We start from the raw sequence: 18,218 nt of genomic DNA, 5'->3' as shown, positions 1-18,218 counted from the left end.
GGCAGAAAGGAACAAAAAACTAGTGGAACAGAGGGCAGAAGGGCACAAAAAACGAGGGGAAAAGAGTGGAACAGAGGGCAGAAAGGCACAAAAAACGAGGGGAAAATGAAGTGGAACAGAGGGCAGAAAGGCACAAAAAACGAGTGGAACAGAGGGCAGAAGGGCACAAAAAACGAGGGGAAAACGAAGTGGAACAGAGGGCAGAAAGGCACAAAAAACGAGTGGCACAGAGGGCAGAAAGGCACAAAAAACGAGTGGAACAGAGGGCAGAAAGGCACAAAAAACTAGTGGAACAGAGGGCAGAAAGGCACAAAAACAAGGGAAATACGAGTGGAACAGAAGGCAAAAGGGGCACAAAAAGGAGTGGCACAGAAGGCAAAAGGGCACAAAAAAACGAGTGGAACAGAGGGCAGAAGGGCACAAAAAACGAGTGGAACAGAGAGCAGAAAGGCACATAAAATGAGTGGAACAGAGGGCAGAAGGGCACAAAAAACGAGTGGAACAGAGGGCAGAAGGGCACAAAAAACGAGGGGAAATCGAAGTGGAACAGAGGGCTAAAAGGCACAAAAAACGAGTGGAACAGAGGGCTAAAAGGCACAAAAAACAAGTGGAACAGAGGGCAGAAGGGCACAAAAAATGAGTGGAACAGAGGGCAGAAAGGAACAAAAAACTAGTGGAACAGAGGGCAGAAGGGCACAAAAAACGAGGGGAAAAGAGTGGAACAGAGGGCAGAAAGGCACAACAAACAAGTGGAACAGAGGGCAGAAGGGCACAAAAAACGAGGGGAAAATGAAGTGGAACAGAGGGCAGAAAGGCACAAAAAACTAGTGGAACAGAGGGCAGAAAGGCACAAAAAACGAGGGAACAAAAACGAGTGGCACAGAGGGCAGACGGGCACAAAAAACTAATGGCACAGAGGCAAAATACAGAATACAGAAATATAGGGGCAGCTAAGAACAGAAGGCAGAACGGGCAGAGAGGCATGGGGGCAGTGAGTGGAACAGAAGGGAAAACTGGGTAGAGACACGGGCAGCGAGGTGTACAGAAGGAAAGACCGGGCAGAGAGAGCACGGGGACAGCGAGGGGAACAGAGGGAAGAAAAAGGGGCATGGACCACGTACAGGCAGTGGGGAAGACAGACAACAGCAGTCAGACACAACAATGAAAATACAGGCAATACAATAAATTTGCAAACTGCCCTTAAGACCCTTATTGTGGCTCTGTATGTGTGAAAATGCACCATCTTTTCACTTTTTAATGTAAACGTTTTGAGTGCCATTTGGCGCCGCAGACACACGCGGTTTGGTTCCTGGCGCACATAGTCAGGGTTGCAGCGCACAGAGACCCTCCACTGTCGCACACAGAGGAAACAAATTAGAGGGAACATTGGTCGTCAGTGTTGGGTTCATAATAGGATACAAGGGTAATGGATTGTGAATAGAGCCTACCCCAGAGAATGCTGTAGCGGCCCTGTGGATCCCTATAAGAGCCAATGGGGGTGTAGGGGAGCGTGCGTTTCACCAAGATGAGGGTGCCTCGGGCATATGAAGAGTAGGACGAGAAGCATTTACTGGTCGCCCAACGGGCTGCGAATGTAGGGGATGGGTTGGGAGCAAGGTGCGTTTCCTGGAGCATGGCGCAGTGAATGTTGTGACGTTCTAGATAGGAGAGGATGTGGCAACATTTACGGGGGTCCCTCAACCCTCGTACATTCCAGGTCAAAAAGTTATAATTAGGGAGGCGGGATGTGACTCCATTAACTTTGTTTACAATAAGTGGATGAAGAGTGTCTAGTAGATAACAAGGACTTTCAGCCTGGGCACATTTATACAAAGTGGAGCAGTGACATGCAACATAAAAACGTTCCCCATTCCCTCCCCCCACCCACAACAGTGACCCAAACTCACCGTTGCCCTTCCCTCCCCCCCTCCCAATAAATACCCAGTTCCACCTCCTCAACAGGGGGTGATGGGCTCAACAAATTAACCTTTTTACGGTAGGAAGAACTTATGGTTCGCCTGTCGGGTAGCTTCTAGAGGGCGGTCAGTCTCTCCTCGCTAGAGCGTGGCCACTCTGGTGGTATTGTGTTGTTTCATCTCGTCGTTGTGTGAAGTACTGTTCTGTAGTTAGTGATTTCAACCGGTTGCGTGCCGCACATCTACCATAATATCGCGTCCCAATAAGTCAGTTTCTGAATAGTTGGTCGGAAGGTAGTTTTAGAGGTATAGCATTTTTCCTTCGTTTCCAGCAAGCTGAACGGAATAGTGGCGAGAGTGGCTTGTGGTCAGGTATTCGTGTCGCTAGTCGAGGGGCTATCCTTGCCTTTCCTTAGTATGCATATTAAGCGATGGTCTCTCTGGCCGTTCCGCAAAGTGTGTGTGTGTGGGACACTGCGTGTTATCCAGTCTGTTGAATATAGGCGGGATGGTGTGAGTCAATTCAGTGTCCACTTTGTTTCTAGTGGGGTATAGAGCTGGGATATTTGACAGTAGCTGGAGAATATTACCTCTGTCAGGGTATCGTAGTTCCCTTTTGATTTGAACTCGGGTCTGAAAAGCAAAATGCAGGAATCTGGGTGCTGCCTGGTTGAGCTTTCCCTAGTGAGGTCTTCTCCCCTTAGGTGCGAGCCTGGTAGTTGCATATTCAGCACACTGTCACCGCTGGTAGACTGAGTCATTGATGTGGGGCAGCAGTTGATATGTAGTGGGCCATGTGTGCCTTCCGTCCCAGGCTCTTGGCTCATTGTTTTGTCAAGCAGAGGTAGAAGGCCAGAGCTAGATTCAAAATTGGCCACTGTCATTGTAGCAGGGCTCATAGAATTTGTCTGTATCAATTTTGGGGCAGGGTTGTGACTGGTGTGGTCAGTTGAGGTCTCTCTGGCCACAACCAGGTGATTATTTGGGACTCACTCCTGGAGAGGGGCTTGCACGAAAGATGACTCACTTGTTACTATTTTTTATGTTCTAAGAGAGAGATCTGGATTTAAGCCTCCTCCTTTTGTGTCTGCTGTAGGATTTTTCCAAGGTTGCCATGGCCTGTGTGATAGCCTTACTGTGATCTCTATTGATTCGATCAGCCTCCTGACTGGAGGCATCTAAATTGCCTAGTGATGGAGGAATCGTGCTCAGTTGGGTTTCAGCCTAGATCTGTCGTTTTGAGCAGAAGAGGGGGTATAATGCAGCTTGAATTGTGTTGGACCTTTTGTTGCTGCCTTTCCTCCTAAGTTGTCGCTTTTGTTTGGCATTATGGGCTGGGGCATCTTTAGGTTGTGGTGTTGTTGATCCGGTGGCGGGGTCTCTTCCAGGTGGACTTTCAGTGATTGCTGTATATGAGGTTTTAGCAGCAGTCTGCGCCTGGCTTGGCATCTTAGAAGGTGCTGTTTTCAGATTTAAGGCCTCCTTTTTGTCTGCCCACTCCTTTTTCGGATTGTCAAGGAAGTTGGGCAGCATGGAGGGAAGGAATGATATCTTCTCCATTATCGGCCCACACTACAGATCAAGTTTGCCTCCAGTTGGGCCTGGTTTATTAGTGGATTTAAGTTCCCAAGTTTTTTATCAATCCCTCCTACGTATAGGACCAGGGTGGTAAGAAGCGTCAGTTGTATGTCCATCTTATCGTACAGGTACTGGAGAGTTACCACAGTCCGTTGCATGGTGTTCAGCAGGGAGTCCCACACATTGGTGATCTGAGGTGAAGCTGAAACGCTTGAAGGGGTACTGCAGCTGTGGTCCACATCAAGAGTCTCTTCATTGTATTGAGCTGCATTTGAGGTGCTCTATGTGAGGGACTATGTGGAAACTCCAGTGAAGAAGATGCAACCAGGTCAGCACACTCCTGAGTGCCTAGATATGAAAGTGCTTCCTGGTCGTCCTCCTGGGTCTCGGGTACCTCTGCCCCCTCTGAATTTTAGTACGCTTCCTTTTGCCCAACGGTGTCTACTGCAGCTTAAGCAATTTGCGGGGGCTCTGGGAGGGGCTTGTGATGGTAAATTTGTATTTTGTTCAATGGGTTCACCATGTGAGTCTTCCTTGCTAGCAGCCTGTTTTTGAGTGGTGTGGGTTTCTGGCTGGAATTCAGGGCTGTGCAGATGGAGGATGGTTTAGTGGGGCGCGTTTGCCTGTGTTGGTTCCAACTCCTGATTGCCACCTGCATGTGTGGATGAGCACAATCCATTATCCAGCTACCTGGGAGGAAGTATAGGAGAAGTTAAGGCTGGAGTGCCCTTCCCTTCTATGTTTCCCCCCATGCTTTGCAAATCGCGGGATGCTTTACAAACATGTCCGCCTGCTCTTCCACTGTCTGTGATGATTGCACAGGTAGCACAGATGGCGTAGGCTATGGTAGTGGGTGGGTCGGTTGAAAAGGGTCCTGCAGGCCATGTATTCTGCTGCTGGAGGAACATATGGTAGAGCCTACGTCCTTAAGGAAGAATACTTTTTAATACCTTTTTGGTTGAAAGAGGGGTGTAGAAAGACTCTTCCCTTGGACCTCCTTTTTGTCAATACTTGGTGGAATGCCTTGTGTCACTGAAAGAGGAGAGACTAGGGCTGTTGATGATTGCATTTGATCGCATTTGCTTGAGCTTCCGGCTGCATTTCGGGCCCCTCGGTTTAAAGGGGGGTGGCTCCCTTGTTATTCCCAACCTCATTATGTCTGTGGCTTTGTGCTTTGTTCAGCCTTGACCTCTCTACTAATAGTAGGTATAGTAGGTAGTTAATGGCCTTTGGCTAGGCTAAAGCCAGCGCTGGCTGGTTAAAGGTCCGCACAGATCGCTCAGGTTGGACGCTGAACTCTTAGTGCTGGTAATGCAAGTTATTGATTGCTGTTGTGGACTTTGGACCTGGTGCTTTGAGTTTGACTCACGCTGGATGGTGCTCTGCGCCACTACTGCCCTCCCTGAGGGCATGAGCACACCAGAATTGTGATGCTCCAAATGGGTAAGCTCTGGACTGGAGGCATGGGCTGGTACTGTTGTTCCTGGCTGCTTTAAGGTCTTTTCTGTTTACCTCTTTATTGGGAACGGTGGAGGTGGTGGTAGTCTGAGTGTCTATCAGTAGTACTACCGGCACCTGGTTTGACTTTCCATATGTGGTTCTTGATAAATCAAGGGGTGCCTGCAACTCCAGTATTATCATTAATTTTGCTCCCATATTCAACCTGTCCAAACATACCCTCACGCCTTATGAGGTTGCCATTCTCAGCAGAGGGCTCTCCTTTGTACCTATCACTAGACCCAATCTTTTTTTTAGACTAAGTTTGACATGCAGAGGCTGTTTATAAAGATTAGACTAAATCACGTATTCGCTGGCAGTCCGTTCTATTCTAAATATGACACTACGGACCTAAGACCCCCTCTACATTCATGCCACAATCACACAAGAAGCCAAAAAATAAATCTTGGCTTTCAAGAAAATGGTGATGAAAGACATAGACTCCCTGAGTAGGGAGAAACGTTATGTGAAATGTAACATAACATGTAACAAATCCAGGCCATTTTTTCTCTCAAAACAAATTCCGACATAGTGATCAAATCGGCAGACAAGGGATGTGGAATTCTAATTAAGGCCATGTAATTATTGCACTGAAATCCTTAACCAACTTGCAGATGTCACTTGCTAGATCAGTAGAGATCCCACTAGCAAGATCAGAATACTCATAGCAAACATCGCATGTACGGGTATGGATCAAAGTTTTTCAGTAGGAACAGGCATGGTTTCCTGAATAAAGAACATCCCCGAACACCGGTAATCTATGTGTTCCCACAATCCATAAGAAGTTAGAAAATCCCCCTGGTAGGCCCCATAGTATCAGAATGTGGATCTATCCTTGAGCCCCTCTGCCAATACATTGACTTTTTCCTTAAACCCTTGGTACCCCTGACGAGATCCCACATATGGGACAGTGTGCAGTGTGCACTTTATTAAACTAACGGACGGGAAAGAATGTAATCAAACCACTGATCTCCTGGTAACCATGGACATTCAGTCCCTTTATTCTAACATTCCCCAACCTACAGCATTGAGAGTGATCTCTGACCTTATGGACTCAAGAGCCTAACCCAATCAAGAACTAAGTTGGTTCACTCTCAAACTTTCAAGAATAGCAATGATAAATAACTATTTCGAATTCGACAACCATTTCTACTTCCATAAAAAGGATGTAGCAATAGGGGTTGGATTTGCTCAGGTCTTGGCTACTTTTTGTATGAGGAATGCAAATTTTCCAAGTCCAGAACCCCCACCTAGATACAATAAGGAAGTGAGTCAGATACATAGATGATGCTTTTCTTGTTGGGAGAGAAACAGGCCAAGAATGACGTGATTTTCCCTCAGGGCTAAATACCCTGTCCTCTGACATATAATTTACCATGGGATCCAGTCATGTAGCTATTCCATTCCTAGATCTATAAGTCAAGATTGAGGAAGGCCTTTTATACGTTTCCCTAAAAAGGAAACCCACTGAGAGGAACTCACTGCTGCTCTACTACTCGCTTACGGAGCCTTAGGGACAATCTGCCCTTTGGGCAGTTACTGTACATACGACGCAACTGCACAAAGTGGTCTGATTACTTCACCCAATCGGATTCATTAATCAAAGAACTGATTAAGAGAGTATATCCTAGGTGTCTGGTCAGACAGGCAAGGGAAAAAGGCTGGTATAACCCCAGAGAAGTGCTCCTTGAACAGCAACAGAGGGAAAACGAATGTGAGCGCATTATTTACATCAACACCTTTAACCCAGCAAGCAATTATATAGTTTTTTTTAATTGTTAAAAAGCATTGAAAATTGGTTGAGGATCTCCTTACCACTCAAAAGTGATTTGCCAGTATTACAAATTGTTCAACCAACCCTGTGATTCAAACCTGGATCCCCAGTTCCCCTATCAGCATATCTGGATGTATGCCACATCCTAGCTTCACTTCAAAACTGCTCAACTGTTTCGCACTATCACTTCCACATTTGTTCAGCAAGACCCCATTGACAATGAACAAGCATTGACAAAGCCGATAGATCTCGTCATTGCCCACTCTATTGGCCTTGTCAACGCTTTTAGGCATGTTGTCTAGCAGAACATCTGGTGAAAATCACTGAAGAAAGTGCTCATGATGTGGCCAGCGCAGGCCACGTCATAGTGTTTTTTGGTGTTGAATGGGGCAGGACAATAAACTCAACATGGGGAGGTGAAGAGACTCGACATTGTCTCAACATCCTGTGATTACAGGCTTTCAGTAACTTTCAGCCATGATGAACAGCAGATGTGCTGCTAGGCAAAATGGCTAAAAGACATTTACTTTGCCAATGCTTGTTTTATTTATATTTCCAGCCTACACTGATCCTCAACGGTGTCCACAAAAATCAGGGTGAGTTTTGCTACCCTTGATGTGTTCACACAATGCTGTTTGGCTCACACTGTTGGGGGTCAATACCAATGGCTGTCTCCTCTTTTTCATATTCAATGTTAATCACCCAGTTCTTTTGTCCCCAGAGACACAGCATCTCCCAAAAACACTGATCCCTGATGGTGTTACTTTTGTACTGGGTGAGTTATTAACATCTCAAATGATATTTCTTGGGCGTAGTTTTATTTAATAACGCCCAATGTATTCCTTCATTCATCTTCATTTCAGAGCCACCCCCTTGGCTAGATTTCATTCAGGCAACCGCAGGAAAGTTCATTTTTACCAAGATTCTCGCTATTACCTAGGTGAGTCCCCAGCACGGCCTCACTCAACTGGGCATGTTTTTGTGCACCATTCACAAGCCTCTAATACATGCATTTTATTGCTTCAGAATTGAGAATCGCCTCATTTAAGTGTTACTGACTGCAGGTCGTGGTGAATCCCTTCCGCATTGTGCTTCAGTCAGACATCCACCCCAGGAGTACCACCCTTTAGGTAGGTTACAGTATCCACCTTCCACAGCATTCCAACTCCTTCCATATCATACGAGCCAACTGGCTTGTGGTTTGTCCATCCCAGGAGCTTCCCATCTTTTCTCTACGTCAGGATGATGACCCTCGTTAAATATCTATACGGGGTCGAAATGTTCCCACAATAATAGTGTACTGTTTTAATTTGATTTGGAGCCCTTCACTCTGTCCCAGAGTGTTTATTAAACATCATTGCATCCTTATCAGTCACTGTTCATGTACATATACTGCTTTCACTATTACTGCGCCGCTTCCTCGTTGGGAGCACCACGTTACCTTACAAAGCCTTTAAGTAAAAAAGCTTTATGATTTTTTTGTTTGACTATAATTAATTGAAATAAATTGTTCCTTCATACATATAGTCCAATCATTGAAGGGTTATGTATTATTACTGAAGAAGTTGAGGTTCACACTTCCCCTTCAAGGCACCATTGTTTCCTTTTATTATCAGTTCTTTCAGTTGGTGGGGATGCAGAAAAAACAGACAGCGTGCAGGGCAGGCCAGCCATGGCTTGAGTCCTCTGACTCCTCTTTCTCTGCCACAATGACCATCAAACTGCTTTAGTTTCCTCTCATGGGATCATGCCCAACCAATAGGAGGCAGGAGCCAGCACTTACTCCTGGGCCGGCAATCCATCACTTCCAACAGATGGGTCTTTCAAATAGTTCAAAAAGGCTGTGCCCAGCCTTTTCCCTCTTTCCCATCCAAAATCCCTTTTACAGCAGAACACATTTTGAAAAAATATCTGTCCATCCTGCTACAGGAGGTACACCTGTTGCTCTCATTGACCCTGTTCCAGGCAGGTCGCTCCACCAGTCTGTGCCCGTGTCCTGAGCCCAGCTGCCGCTACTGCTGACTGTGTTCGAGGCCAGCCTCCACCTTCAGGCTACCACCTGCGCCTCATCCCTGGTGGCCAGTGGTAGGCCATTGGTCTGCTTACTGGTATTTGCACTGTATTGTGTTAATTGCTTTTCTGTCCTTTATTTGTACTGTATTTCTTAAATTGTTTTTCTGTGAGCGGTTCATCCCTCTTCTTTTTCTGTGCCTTTTGCCTTCTGTTTCCCTTGGCCGTTCCTCCCTCCTGTTTTCCCACCGCTGCGTCCCCTGCGGCCCCGCTCACCCATTTGTCTGCTGCCCCCTCTCAGCTGCTCCTCCCTCCCACCTCCCCTTCTTATGGCAGCCGCTGTGCGGTGAAGAGAGCGACCCTTGTCCCTATTCCGGGCACGTCACTTCCCACGCCGCGCAGCTCCACCTGTCTGTGCCCGTGTCCTGAGCCCAGCAGCCGATGCTGCTGACTGGGTTCGAGGCCCGCCTCCACCCGCAGGCTACCACCTGCGCCTCATCCCTGGTGGCCAGTGGAAGGCCGTTGGTCTGCTGACTGGTATTTGCACTGTATTTTTTAAATACTTTTCTGTCCTTTATTTGCAATGTATTTCTTAAATTGTTTTTCTGTGAGTGTTTTAATTCCTCTTCTTTTTCTGTGCCTTTTGCCTTGTTTCCCATCGCCGTTCCTCCCTCCCGTTTTCCCACCGCTGCGTCCCCGCCCCTCGGCTCGCCCATTTGTCCGCTCCCCCATCCCAGCTGCTCCTCTCTCCCACCTCCCCTTTTAATGGTGGGCGCGCGCAGCGGGCGCACCGAAGGTGCGCTTGAGGCAAGCCCATCTGCGCCTAGACCGCGCCCAGCGCCAGAACCCCTGGCCCCCGCGAACGCCACGACGACCATCGCCGCTACGATGCCAACACCCTCCACACACTCAACACCGGACGATCGCACACCTGCTTCCGGGCCGCCCCGAAGCGCACCCAATGACCCTTCACATGCCGGAACTGCAGCTTCTCCAGCATCCAACCCACAAACCCACCCGCAGTGAAAGAACTCAACCACCTCAGATGCATTCTTCTCAACACCCGCTCCGCACGCAAACACGTCGTCGAACTATGAGACCTGCTCGACACGTCCTCCCCGGACGTCGCCTTCCTGACATAGACCTGGATGAACGACTCCTCGGCACCGACATCGCCATAGCCATCCCGGACGGCTACAAGATCACCCGCAGAGACCGCACCAACGGAGTAGGAGGTGGAATTGCCATCATCCACAACTCCACCCTCAAGGTCTCGACCAACTCCAACAACACCCACAACACCACCAAACACCTGTACTTCCAGATCCACACCAATCCCAACACCACCCTCAGAGGAACTCTGATCTACAGGCCCCCCGGACCCCGGCCACAGTTCAGAGACTCCATTGTCGACTTCGTCAGTACACACGCCCTCACCTCCTCGGACTACATCCTCCTCGGGGACCTGAACTTCCACCTCGAGAACAACAACGACACCAACTCCACCACCCTGATCGCCAACCTCGGACTCAGTCAGCTCATGACAACGCCCACCCACTCCGCCGGCCACACGCTTGATCCCATCTTCTCCGCAAGCTCCCACGTCTCCTTCAGCCACCGAACTCCACTGGACCGATCATCGCTGCGTCCACTTCACCTTCCGGAAGCCCACCACGCACCACACCACACCCAACAGATCCCCCGCTGCTGCTTGAGTGAAATCACCGAAGACCAGCTACACACCGCGCAATGCGCCAACACCATCACCTCATCAGATCCGCCAAAAAGACCTCCTTCAAGGACCGCCTCGCCAACAACGCACACAACAGCAAAGAGCTCTTCAACATTGTAAAGGAACTCTCCAACACCAACGACATCCCACCATCACAAGACCTGTGCAACTCCCTGGCCTCCTTCTTCCACTGCAAGATCGCAGACATCCACGACAGCTTCGACAACCAGTCAACAACGGCAGCCAACAACACCTCAGACCCCAGGGCCACCCCCTACTCACCTAGATCAACATCAATGACCATCAAAATCATGAGCACCATCCACTCCGGCTCCCCGTCAGACCCGTGCCCTCACCACATCTTCAACAAAGCCAGCGCCACCATCGCACCCCATCTCCGCAAGGCCATTCACATCTCCTTTGAGACCGCGACCTTCCCGTAGAGCTGGAAGCACGCCGCGATCAAGGCCCTGCTCAAGAAACCCAAGGCACACCCGAGGGACCTCAAGAACTTCCAGACCATCTCCCTGCTCCCGTTCCCGGCGAAGATCATCGAGAAAACTGTCAACAAACAGCTGACCCGCTACCTCGAGGAGAACAACATCCTGAACCTGTCCCAGTCCGGGTTCCGCAGCAACTACAGCATCGAAACGGCCCTCATCGCTGCCACCGATTACATCAGGGCCCTGCTGGACAACGGCAAGACCGTGGCCCTCATCCTCCTGGACCTATCAGCCGCGTTCAACACAATCTATCACCGCACCCTGCGCACTCGTCTCCACGACGCAGGAATCTGAGGCAAAGTACTGTACTGGATCAATTCCTTCCTCTCCGGCAGAACACAGAGCGTCCGCCTCCCTCCCTTCCGATCCGAAGCCTCCAAGATCATCTGCAGCGTACCCCGAGGATCCTCCCTCAGCCCGACGTTGTTCAACATCTACATGGCCCCGCTGGCCCACGTCACCAGACTGCACAACCTCAACATCATCTCCTACGCCGACGACACACAGCTGATCCTCTCCCTCACCAAGGACCCTCTCACCGCAAAACAACCTCCACGAAGGAATGAAAGCCATCGCCAAATGGATGAAGAACAGTCGTCTGAAGCTGAACTCGGACAAGACGGAGGTCCTCATCCTCGGCTCCACCCCATCTGCCTGGGACGACTCCTGATGGCCGACGGCCCTGGGAGCTGCACTGACACCTACAGACCATGCATGCAACCTGGGATTCAGCCTTGATTCAACACTCTCCATGACCAAACAAGTCAGCGCCATATCATCCTCCTGTTTCAACACCCTCTGCATGCTCTGAAAGATCTACAGGTGGCTCCCCTGCCATACTAGAAGAACCATCACCCAGGCCCTCGTCAGCAGCAGACTGGACTACGGAAATGCCCTCTACGCGGGAGCCCGTGCCAAACTACTGAAACGACTGCAACGCATACAGAACGCCTCTGCACGCCTGATCCTCGACATCCCTCGCCACAGCCACATCACACCCCACCTGAGAGACCTGCACTGGCTTCCTGTCAACAAGAGGATCACCTTCAAGCTCCTCACCCACGCACACAAGGCACTTCACAACACCGGACCAGCATACCTCAACAAACGACTCACCTTCTACACCTTGAACCGCCAGCTTCGCTCCGCCGACCTCGCTCTCGCCACCGTCCCCCGCATCCGAAGAGCGACCACCAGCGGCCGATCGTTCTCTTACTTAGCCGCCAAGGCCAGGAACACCCTCCCCATCCTCCTACGGCAGACCGCAGACCTACTAACCTTCAGGAGGCTACTCAAGACCTGGCTGTTCGAGCAGTAGCAGCACGCCTCCCCCCAGCGCCTTGAGAACCTTACGGGTGAATAGCATGCTATACAAATGTCTTGATTGATTGATGGTGCAATAGAGAGGGTACAGGACTCGAAAAAAGGCAGGAGTTGTTATTTCGCTACTTCCTCATCCTGGAAAAGCACAGGTCCCTCAGGCCAATCGTAGACCTCCGCTCCTGAAAGGCTTCCTGTAGAGGGACAAATGCAAAATGCTCACACTGGCTCATGTCCTTTCTGCTCTTGACCTTCTAGATTGGATGGTGTTCTTGGACTTGTAGGACGGGTATTTTTCTATACCCATCCTGCAGTCCCACGAGTACTACCTGCTATTCCAGATGGGCCAGAAGCATATCCAGTTTGCTGTGTTCCCCTTCGGCCTCCACAGCGTCCCTCAGGTGTTCACAAAAGTGATGGCTATGATTGGTGCCCATCCTCAGAAGTAGGGTGTGTTCCTGTATTCCTGTAGCTAAATCACTGGATTGCTGTTGAAGGTAGGCTTGCTGCAGGTAATCTTGGACCACCTCCATACCACAGTGGAACTCACACACAGAGGTTTACTTCCATTGGGGCACTTATGAGCCCACTGGAGTTCAGGGCTTTTCCTCAACCACCACATTTCTAGAACATTGGGGCCATGATCCCGATGTTTTAGGCTCTCTCCTGGATCCCTGTGAGGGTGGCTCTGTGTTTTCTTGGCATCTTAGCCTCATGCATCCTCCTCATAATTTATGCTAGGTGGTATTTGCGAGTCCTGCAGTGGAATGTAAGTCCCAGTGGATCCAGCATCAAAGCCACCTTTGTGACACTATTCAGGTCTCAATAAGATGGCTCCTGATCTGTAGTGTTGGCTGACTGGTCACAATCTATATTGCTGCAGGTGACTTTCCATTCTTCACCCACAACTGATAGTGTTGACGGATGCATCACTGCTGGGTTTGGAGGATTTCTGGTAGTGGTGGATGTCAGAGTCCTCTGGTCTCTAATGGAGGAGTGGCTCCACATCAGTGCTTTGTAGCTACATGCTTTTTGTCTAGTCCTGAAGGTTTCCTGAAATGTGTCATGGGAAGGCAGTGCAGGTTCTCATGGACAATACCACAGCCATGTGGCACTGCAACAAGCAGGGTGGGTTGGGGTCCTGGATCCTGTGCCAAGATGCTTTGTCTCTCTGGAAATGGTTAAAGGACCAGCACATCTTCCTGGTCTCTAACCATCTGGGCATGGTCACTAAATAATAGAGCAGACAAACTGAGCAGAGGTTTGACAGATCACGAGTGACTTGTACATCCAGAGTTGGCACAGGGTGTCTTCCTATAGTTGGAAAAGTCCTAGCTAGATCTTTTCATTACTGTAAAAAAAAGCAGTGTCTGCAAGTTTGTGTGTCAGAATTTTGTTAAGACATTTTTCAGCTAGAATGGAACAAAGTACTCTTGTATGCCTTCGCTGTCACGCCTCAGAATGAGCATCTGAACTCCGATTAGGCTTTCATTTTGGGAGGACCTTCTGTCTCAGCAGCAGGGCAGGCTCCTCCACCTGAATCCTTGCTGCCAGACACCCCTCCACAGAATCTATTTAGGCCGGACGCTGAGATATATTTGTAACTTCAAGTAGTGCATGGACACTGACTCTTTACATACAAAAACAGTCAGATGTTCAATTCAAAAAGGTCTTTATTCAGCCAATCAGGCCATTAAAGTTTTTTTTTTAATTAAAGCATACGGTCAGATGTTTATTTGGTTGTTTTTTTCTTTAGTCAAGCAAGACCTTGCAGATGGAACTGTAAAAGGTTGTCCAGCCTCTCTGCTTATCTACGTTTGCTGCACCATCCATCCTGGTTTATATCATCTGTTAAGAAAAAGGTTTATTAAAGGGTTTGACACACATGTTCTATCCCAAACCATTTGTGATGCCACAGTGAGACCTTAACTTGGTCTTGACATTCCTTATGTGTCAAGCCTATGCTTAGCTGCTAGCTGCAACTCCTGACCTTGAACATTGTCTTCCTCATTGCCATTCCATCAGCTTATTGTCTCGTGTGAACAGCAGGCACATTCAGTGCAACTTTAAAATTGGTGCTGAGAACCCGGAAGACCTTCTTACCAAAAGTTGAGGCTCCTTTTCACGCTAGGCAATTGATCACTCTACCAGCTTTCTTTGCTCTCCCTCACCTCTCGAAGGAGCAGGAGAGGCTCAATCAGTTGGACCCAAAACACGCTTTAAGCTTTTACAATGATCATACTAAGGACCATCGACTAGATCAACGTTTTGTGGGTTTTTCTGGAGAGAAGAAAATGAAGGCAGCACAGAAGATTACCCTTTCAACGTGGAAAGTCCTGTTTTATGATCTGCTAAACACTACCCAAAGAGTAGCCCACTGCAAGTTTAGAGGGGCCAGTACCACTGCCTTGGCAAGAGGAGTGCCTGTCCTTAATATCTGCCAGGCCGTGAGTTAGAAACCACTGCAGAGCACAGGTTTCCAACTCAATGTGTGGTTCCTGAATACACCTGATCTTGGACGTTTGTGTTTTTTTGGGGGGGCTATTAGAGTGGCTCTCATGCAGTGATCTGCACAAAGCTTTGCCCCCTTAGAAGCTCTCTCTGGAGAGGTACTGAGCTCAAGACTCTGCTACCTCCCCAGTTCTTGCCCCTCCAAGTTCCCTGTCTTTGTGTCATTGATGGCTAATCTGTGTGCATTGGTAGCTGCACGTCTGTTAATTTGTGTGCATGGGTGACTCCGTGCCAGGCTGGCTGTTTTTATGACGATCAGTGTGTGCATGGTGGTTTGTCTTATTGTAAGTCTGCTTGTCTGTTTTCATGGGATGCTGCTGGGTGGACTGTGTGGATATGCTTTTGTGAGTTGGTATCTGTAAACATTGGGGTTTTTTATTAAGGTATTGATGGAAAGGGACCACCAGGAGTGGAGCCTGAGGCTCAATTTGCTCAACATGGGAACCTCACCCAACCCGGACACGGAAAGGATTGACAGATTGATAGCTCTTTCTCGATTCTGTGGGTGGTGGTGGTGCATGGCCATTCTTAGTTGGTGAAGTTATTTGTCTAGTTAATTCCATAACAAATGAGACTCCTCCATGCTATCTAGTTACGCGACCCCCAGCATCCAACTCCTTAGAGGGACAAGTGGTGTTCAGCCACAGGAGATCAAGCAATAAAAGGTCTGTGGTGCCCTGAGATGTACGGGGCTGAACGCGCGCTACACTGAATGGATCAGCGTGTCTCTGCCCTTCACCGATAGGTGAGGGTAACCCGCTGAACCCCATTCATGATAGGGATTGGGGATTGCAGTTATTTACCATAAAAGATCAAATTCCCAGTAAGTGTGAGTCATAAGCTTGCATTGATTACCTCCGTGCCCTCTGTACGTACTACTCATTGCTACTATCAATTGGACAGTTTAGTGAGGTCCTCGGATCGGCCCCTCCAGGGTCGGCAAGGCCCTGGTGGAGTGCCGAGAAGATGATCAAACTTGACTATCTGGAGGAAGTAAAAGCTGCAACAAGGTTTGCATAGGTAGGCCTGCGGAAGGATCATTAACAGCGGAGCAGACCTCGCGCCTGATGGCACCAGCATGCAACCCTCAGATGCGTCCCAGACGGAGCACATACCATAGGCACAGGGCCCAACCCAACCCAGCCCTCGTGCACCCTGGCCAGCGGGTTGGTCCGCAGCTGCCAGGGTGCTTTGGGTGAGGACCAGGCAAGGGGCGGGCTCCTCCACCCAGGAGGACTTGACCAATGTACGTGTGAAGGACAGGCTGGACCCAGTCCTGGCCCCTCTGGGAGGGGCAGAACGGTAGGCCATCCCGACTAGGAACCCATGCTCACCCAGCACCACAGGGGTGAATGGAAGTGCCTCCCTGGGCTTGGGCCACCCACGAAGGGCCTGCTACATGGGCACTCCAAATCCCGGCCCGACCGGGCTTCGGGCGACTGAGGAGTGGCCCTTCTTGGGTAGCAGGGCAGCCTGAAAGAGGAGGATTCGGGCCACAAGGGGACCCCGGCTCGTCTCGGAAGGTAGCATGCATGATAGGGAGCCACCTATCTCTTTTATTCCAGCGCCTCCGACCAGGGCCATTGACATTGCATCCACCCAGGCCAGGGACTCTTGACGCCGCAGGAGTCGCAGCTGGTGGCGGCCGGACAACATACAGGTGGAGCAATCCTCTCTCATTGCCAAGTAACTGGTTCATCCCGGTCCTGTGTGGCTGGCCTGAAGGTTTGAAGACTCGTGAGGTCCCTACCGGTCCTCCAGGAGGGACCGGCAGCGGGGCTGCCTGCTTCTGTTGCTTCGGGAGCCCTCCGTTCCTGTGGAGAGAGGGAGGATCTGGGAACCTGGAAACACTCTTCAAATCATGGAGGCCGTCTCTCAGGGGGGAAGCCATGACAGGGCACCACACCATCATACTAAGCGGGTGGCGGTTGGAAGGACAGCGCCACCCACCTTCCACCTCATCTGTGCCCGCAGGTGGGTGAACATTGTGAAACGTTGCCTGTGATTCTTGTTGGTGGATCTCTTGGCTCACAGGGGGAAAAGAAAGAGTTTTTTGTTTCCCCCTGTGCCTCTTTGAAGTGGATTCCTGCTGCACGATCGCAGGTGAAGCCACGATCGTGGAGCAGGAATCCAAATCCTAGACCACCAGGGTTTATTTTATCTGTTGTTGGGAGGGTGACCCCTTAGGCAAGGGTCACTCCCCTGGAGGCATATAATATCCATATTTCGACCCACCTGGGGGGTAGATTGGCCATTCTTCAGACGATCTGCTCCCGGAGGGGCCGAAACCCAGTATACCACCAGGGATATATATTTAGGCATGAATTACAGGGAGCGGCCCCTGGAGCAAGGTTATGTATGTGGTGGGAGATCTGCTTCTGGGGTAAGGTTTACGTCCATCTGGTGGTGCTGCGCCTCCTTTTGGGGGAATATCAGTGTCTTTTGATAATTTGGTATAATTTTTCTTCGTGTATTAATTTTTTTCTTAGTTATTTTATTGTAGAGCCAATCATTTCCTTAGTCTTGTTGTGAATCCTGTTTGTGGGTGAAGCTTTGTCAGATCTGCAATTTGTGGATTTATGGTTGGTAAGCAACTCATTTCGTAATCTTCATCTATTGTGTATCCTTTGCCTGTTTGTATAATTAATTTTGTTAGCTTTTTGTGTAATTGTCTTTCAAAGTAACATATTGATTTGTGCACATTCTCTACTGCCTTGGGTGAAATTTTTTTTTTTTCTCTTTCCAGTGGGATTTCTTTAGTGCTTGCTGTGTCTGTGTAGAGTAGGTACAGTTGATCCTTGGTGTTGCTGTCTCTGGAAAGTGGGTGGTATTGTTTTAGTGCAGATTGTTTTTTGGGTGCTTTGTATTGATTGGCTTTTCCTTTTAGATTTTCAGGAGCGGCCCGCCCGCTGTCAAAGTGGCAGGGCGGGCCGAGTGGATGAGGGAAAAGGGAGGTGGGGGGTAGAGGGACAAAACAAAACGTACCTTCACCCGTCTCCGACTGCATAGCACTCTTCCTTGTTCTAGGCACAGGCTCCCAGAATGCACTGCAGCCAATCCTGACGCTGCAGTAAGGCAGCGTCCGGATTGGCCTGAGCACCAGCAACTTGTGCTCCCAGTCACACTGGGAATCCTGTGCCTGCTCTCTCTAGCCCCAGCAACGCAGTTGAGGCTGGGGAGAGCCTCACTGCGCATGAGGTGCTTGGCTGGCCTGAGACAGCTAGCCAAACACCTCATGCGCAGTGAAGGGATTCCCCACCACCAGCAGTGTCCTCCCCTGGACCCACCCCCAAGACTCGTCAGAGTCCTGGGGCCGGTCCAGGGGATTAAAATAAAACACTAATAAAACAGGTTTAAAACCTGTTTTTTTATCGTAT

This window comes from Lissotriton helveticus, chromosome 6 (genome assembly GCF_964261635.1).
Source record: "Lissotriton helveticus chromosome 6, aLisHel1.1, whole genome shotgun sequence".
Taxonomy (NCBI): Eukaryota; Metazoa; Chordata; class Amphibia; order Caudata; family Salamandridae; genus Lissotriton; species Lissotriton helveticus.
This window is presented reverse-complemented; position numbering follows the sequence as displayed.